Genomic DNA, 7,240 nt, shown 5'->3' with positions numbered 1-7,240 from the left:
GTGACTCTTAGGTGCAGTTTGTGTAATCCCTGTACAAAAACTATCTTCTCATTTCAATTAAGGTTGTATTCAAATTAACCTCAATGCACTATGTTGTTACGAGTGAGTATCAATTCTAGCAGGCACCAAATTTCAGTTTGTACACAACAGTATGATATTTCAGGCTTTTGAACTTCATGAAGAGCTTTGCGCAGTATAAGAAATTAAATAGGATCATTTTTCCTTAAGTCAAGGGCTATGTCCATTTGTAAGGATGTTCCCAGTCTAAGATTCTGCCTTCATTCTTAAATGAGAGCTCTGCTAATTTATCCGGACTTAAATAATTTAAATAATTTAAATAATTCATTACTATGCATCTAACAGGAAAGCTGAAATGTATTACTAATGAATAGAAGTGCTGCAGTAATTGAATCAAGATCGGCAAGATTACAGTTGAAAACAGCATGTAAAATGCAGTGCAATGTATTCCTCTACACTTTTTGAAATGTTATTTTATGTTGGCCTTAAACAGCTTACAGTGGCTATCATCTTACATTTACTGAAATATTTTGTGCAAAACAATGTGCATCAGAGCTCTACCTGGGACCCAAACCTGCATCCACCCATTATTATCAGCATGCTACTCTGAACAGTCTGCCCTGCTGCACACTGTTGGCGCTTCATTATGTTCTGTTCATACATTTTCCATGCATATCCCATACGTACATACAGTATACAGTACATTACAGTGTTTTAGATAGGAAGACATTATAATAATTATTTAACAAAGAAGCAGTCAGTACCTGCTGATTTTTTTTTAATTAGTCAAATGAAAATTATAGGGTATTTGGGAAGACATGCATAACTCTGCAAGTCAGAGCAGAGGAACATCACTATGATTCACATATCTGTTGTGTATTTTTTCTCCAAAATAGAAATTTATCTTCACTGATGGGTTAGGCAGCAGAAGGAATTGTTTATCTTATTGAGTATTCAAAATTATTCCAGCACTGTGCTCTCTTCAGACTTCAACACCTTGTTATACTGTATGTTTCAATGACACCATTTGGCCTACTTAGCTGACTGACTGTCAGCAGCATTATGCACTGGTTTAATGTGAGACTGGATCGATTACTTGTGTCTTTTTTCAGCAGCTCGTTAGATTTATTTAGTCTGTTATGCTGACGTCTGTGTCTTTTCAGTAATTAAAAACATTTTAGCTTACTGTATGGCATGACTTTATTGAAACAATGAACAAGGTTAGACAGATGAATTTGCTGCAGTTTTGAAAAAAGAACATGCCTTCATGTACCCTTTTCTGCAGAGGGCTACATAGTAAAGTAATACAAAAGGCTTCCTGGTCGCCCTACCCCCAGACAATTGTCTTTTTATTTCCCAAATGACTTTTTAGTGATTGTTGTCGCAGATGCGTTAACTATTTACAATGTTTACAATTGTAACGTCCTGTACAAAATAGAAAGAATGTTTACAAAGGATTGCTTAGGAAAAAAGAAAGATTTGTTTCATAAAATAAAAAAGGAGACAAACCAAAGGAAATACATCATCGTTAAAAAAACCCCTCCAAAATATAGGTAGGTCCTAGACAAGGCCCCACAAACACACCAATGCGACATGCATTAACATTTAGTATTCCATCAAACTCGCACATCAGTTACACTGTATATCATCATTACACAGCAGTTTTTTTTTTGTTTTGTTTTGTTTTTCAAGATCAAGCTTTACACGATTAGACTTAAGTGCGACTATTCAGCAACCTACACACAGTTTGGGGGCAGACAGTGGTTTATGCCAAAATCTTGGAGCTCGATTGGCATTGTCATTCATTTCATGAGGTTGAATTGAGTCTTGCTGTGATGTTCTCAGATTTTTAGAGGGTGACACTGCATATACTGAATGACTAGTTTCAGGTTTTGCACTTAAGGAAGAACGAGGAGGTAATGAATGCCAAAAGAGAGCCTTTTTCCCCAATAGGTCCTCAGAATCCATGCTTCATCAACTACTTCTTGAGAATACAGAGGCTTGAAGATGATCCAAAGCAGTTAAAAATTGCTCTTTTGACAGCACACCTGAAACGGAACACATCCCACGCCACATCTCCAGTCAAACAGACCTCTTTTTGCACTGTAAAACCTGTTGAGAGATGGCACTAATGCCTCGCCACATGTAATGGACCAGAGTCTTTGGCTCACCAACCCAAACTGTTTAAAGGAACATTAACAGTTGGGTCGACAGACATTTGAACCACTGTAGCTTTAGAGGAGGATTGAGCAGAGCTGCTGAAAGCTGTGCTCAAATATGGTGAAATAAGGCCACAGGTCCAAGACATGTTGGTCTGATTTTGACAGACTACAACTTCTCTTTACATTAAGGCTTGAGAGCAGCACCCCCATCTAGTATCAGTTTTTCAACCTCACAACTTCTTCATAGCATATGGAGACTATGAAGAGCTCCAAGCAATGTACAGCCCACAAGACTGGAATAAGACATATTCGTATGAATCTGCTCAGTTGGGTCTGGTTAATTTACTTTCTGGGCAACCACTTGTTTGGATTTGCCAAAGCCATTTAAGGTTGCTGCATAGTCTCTAGAACACAGGATAACTGCTCCAGCACGACATGTGAGCCTAAACAGAAAAACAGGCAGAAGAGTCAGCAGGATTTTGCAGAGGGAAAGCGATGCCGACGAGACAGTAGAAAAAAAATGGCTTTTCACACCTGCATGCTCAGGGAAGTGATAAGCTTCGTAAGAACACAGGTGACACAACCTACTCCCGTTCCAGTTATTTTCACTGCAACCATTTTAGACATTAGCTTAAATAACAGGATATTTTGTAAATCGTCACTAATCAGAAAAATCTTTCAATTTCAGCTGATTGGTGGCTGTACTCTGTATTAATTTAGTCAGAATGTGCTTGACTTAAGGACAAGCATAAGAACTCCTGTTCCTTTCATATTCCTATTAATTAAGGAATTTTTTTTTAGTGCAGGATTTTATCTGCATTGCTATCGAGGCCATATCAAAAATCGTACTTATTTTTTCTACGCCAGAACCCTTATGAATGAAAAGAATACAATGCTGAGAAACTGCATACTCAGTTAGGGAACAGATTACAGCTACTGCATGGTGTACTGTATGTGTCATCCCAAGCAAAGCCACAAAAGCCACTTTTGTTCCCTGTCTGAGGCTGCAAAGAAACATAATATAAAGTAAGCATTTCAAAAGAAAAAAAAAGCAATGCACAAGAATCCAAAGTCATACAGAACTCTATTTCGCAAAAAAAAAAAAAACACCCTTAATTCTCACTATTACTTCTATTCAATTGGGGGGCAGTTTACTAAACTGGGTAAAAAAGTTCCAGTTGTTTGGGATTGCCTACATTGCATGTTTGACTGTAAATTTTGAGATTCTACAACACAATGGGAATCAATGAGCATGACTTCACTGGCTTTGCTAAAAGGAAATTAGTTTTAGGAGTCGACTCACATGGTACATTTTCCCATTCTGTTCTTCTTTTGCAGTCTGTTAGCTATTAATAAAGCACTGATATTCATATATACAGATGGTTGTGATATTAGAAAGCATTCATTGGTTGGTATAAAGTCCAAAAGACACATATAGAAAAAAAATATCCTTTAGACTGTTTTAGAGGACACCTTCAGAGAATTATAAGAAAACAATTCATTCACGAGCATTATCTGGAAAAGGGGTCTTCTGTCCCGTGACAACATTTTTTTTCTTTTGTTGCAGTTGTTCCCCCTCGAACCTGACCTGGTACACAAAGATTTTCATGCATTTTAGGTTCACACCCTTGGAAATTGATTCTCTTCACTTTCAAAATGGGAATTTACTGGTCCACGACTGCAAATTATGGCCTCTACACCGTAGTACTTAGTCAAATGTGTGTATGCCCTGATGTTCCTAAGTTGCTTATCACCCTTCTCAACTACTGTATGTGTCATGAAGAGTCTAACTTTGATCCCCCTTTTGATTTAATGGTGTCTGCCTAGTGGTGAAGTATTGTTGCTGTGCCCCTTTAATGCTGGCAAACTGACAGAAAGACATACTGAGACAAAATCTACAACCTAACAATGAAAGTAATAAGTGAGTGTCCGGTAGGCTGACTGAGAAAACACAGCCCTATTGGACTCTCCGGCCAATCAGGCTTTCCTTGACAATGTGCTTGTATTTTGTGTTGTTTCAGTATTCCAATTCAGAGTACCGAATAGCCTAATTGCATGCTTTAATCACAAAGATATATGAGACAGACTTGTCTGATAATCAAATGAGATGAAATAAAATAAAGTCATTATCATATCTAGTGAAATTATCAAGACAATCAAGAACTGAAAAGGTGCCCTTCATGAGGCTGTGAAAACTTTCTCTTTGCCATTTTGCCATCTAGTGGTGAAGAGAGATACTGTTCTCCACTATCAAGAGGGCTGTTCTCTGTCAGTGTCTCTGTTACTGAATGCAGAACACTACTGTTTCTATGGCTGCTTGCTTCAGCCAAAAACTACAGCATATCAAAAATGTCTTAGGTATTCTACAAAATTATTGATTCAGTTATTTCAAGATTAATTGAAAATGATTTTACATGTGATTGATTTTATATGGTTGTGTAGGTCTGATAAAATGTTTAATTGAAGTATAGCCACACAAAAAATAAGTGCATTCTGAGGGAAACAAAGATCTTATGAATATAAAAGTAAAAGACCATTAACACTGCAATGCTTGTGCATATTGAAATGTTACAATACTGAATTTTAAGCCAGATCTACAAAAACTGCCTTTTTTTTAGATATACACTGGTCTGCCATAGAGAAAATCTTAAGCCACTGGGACAGACAGAACATGGGAGATGCTAGCACCCAGAAATCACCATAGTACTGTGCTATGGCTAACAAAGATATGACTGCTTAAGGAGTTCTGAACCAGAAATAGCAGATATTTTATCAAATGGTCATTTCTTTAGAGTTTGTGAACTCATTTCAACCCTGCATGATCACCACACAAGAATACTGCCAAAGTATTATTTTGGTTAAGCATACAGATATTTTGCACCATAGGCTATGATGGTGGTTCATAGGAAGCCAACTCTAAGTGCTCAAGATCTTTCCTGTTATTACAATGAAACCAGCATCAATAATTACAATGAATAACAATGAAGATAATGATTATCACAATCGTCATCATTATTCACTTTTCCAGTGCAATAGCTGGTTTATGTTACGTTAAATGCTTATTATGTAAATGATCTCAATTTAGTACCTTCCAGCACTACACCATGTTAGTTGTTGCTTTGTTGTCATATGATCACAATCCTCCAATGCTTTTGTAGACTCAGCTAGTGACATGGGAAACCATAGGCAGTCTAGGCACAGCTGCTGAGAAGTATGTCAGGATCTCTCCAGCTATTGCTGCTTGCCACGCCACACTCCAGCAGCTGAATATTTTCAACAGAAAAGGTGTAAATACAGAATTGAATAAATCTGGGTATGTTGCAGTGTTTTCTGCTGTTAAAGTGAGCTGACACACTGTGGGACTTAATGTGTGATGGGCACTTGAACTGATACAAAAAGTACAGTACAAAAAAGCAGAGCTACAGTACGGACAAAAGAGTGAATACTGCCCCCGCAGGACATGCAGGTGAATTTCACCTCCAAGGCATTCTGATATTCATATGGGAGAGCATTTCTTCAGATCTCCTCTAAGGTATGCATACTCACAAAGCAGTGCTATAGTATGGACAAAAGAGCAAACACTATCCCTGCAGGACCGGCCAGGGAATTGCACCTCTAGGTCATTTTAATGGCATGGATGGCGTTTTCTTCAGATCTCCTCTAAGGTACACTTACTAACACCCCCCCCCCCCCCCCCCCAAAAAAAAAAGGGAAAGGAAATAAAGTGCATACTACTGAACAAGAAGATCATCAAGGAGAAAGCAGCTAAAGTTCATGTGCGACACTATGTCCTTCTGAGATTCGTCTCAAAGAGTAATTCATCCTGCTACCTGCTGAGGGCAGTGTGCACTTGCTGTTTAACAGACTACATAGGTCATTTATATAGGTATTAGTTGTATACAGTACAATTTGTTAATTAATTATAGAGGAAGATAATTTGCTTTTCGGAAACACTAAAGTGAATTTCTGCATTAAGGCGTTTGTTCTGAGCACCATTCGTTTAAATGTGTGGTCATGAAAAATTGCATATGTGTTAAAGGTTTGGTCTCCACAGCTTGGGCCTCAGAGTCCTCCAGGCCCCATGCAATGCTTGCAAATAAACAAGACGCACACCCACACCGCACAATCAGCATATGGTCATATAAAAGGTCTGATCGCCACATTTGAAATTTGAAGGAGGAGGAACTTGGGATGGGGGGGGACAGGAAGAACTATGCTGTGACTGCCATTGCCCAGCCTCCAGAATTTGAGCACAACAGATAGTGGTATCAGTGTAGCATGTAGGTAGCTACCCTTATAGACTACCAGCTCAGTTAGCTAAAAATTCCCAGTACCTGAAATTACACCAAAAGCACCAGATATTTGCACATTCGGCAGGTCTATCTGAGCTTCTGACCAGTTAGTTGATTTGAATGCCAATCAAGCATAGTTTTTCCATTACAGACTCCAGAAAAAAAAAATACAAAAAACCATTCTGCATCAGATTTGTGCACACAGACACCAGAATGCACCACATGTAATCCATCTGTTGGGTGGGAGTCAGTTACTCAAGGATCCAAGAGCAAAATGTATTTAATAATATGTATATATATAGAGATTTTTTTTCATTAATGTGCCATGTACACAGAGGTCATACCCAGCAAACACATAACATCCAGATGATAGTATTGTAATGCTGTAGCACCAAAAAGATTTTGCTAAAAAAAATCAGAAATGTTGTGGGAATATCAGGTTTTAGCTGGGTAATTATTTTGAATGAACTACAAACAGGTTGAATATATAATGTGAACATGTTTGGGATGTGGCAAGGCTCAACAATCAGCTTGAGGATGGAGATGGAATAGGAGCATTTTGGAGAAACAGTAACAATTACATAGACCTGTCATTAGCCATTTTTAATGACTGGAATCACTCCGGTCCTAGAAGTCAATTCTGAATAGGACTGCACACTTCGCAATATTGTCAAGATTTAGAAATCACTCACTGGACCATTTTGTTCATCAATCAATTAATAAAAAAATGACTGGTCTAGACAATTCATATCATATGGTGGACTGGGG

This window comes from Megalops cyprinoides, chromosome 7 (assembly GCF_013368585.1).
Source record: "Megalops cyprinoides isolate fMegCyp1 chromosome 7, fMegCyp1.pri, whole genome shotgun sequence".
NCBI lineage: Eukaryota > Metazoa > Chordata > Actinopteri > Elopiformes > Megalopidae > Megalops > Megalops cyprinoides.
Note: the sequence above shows the minus strand (reverse complement) of the source record.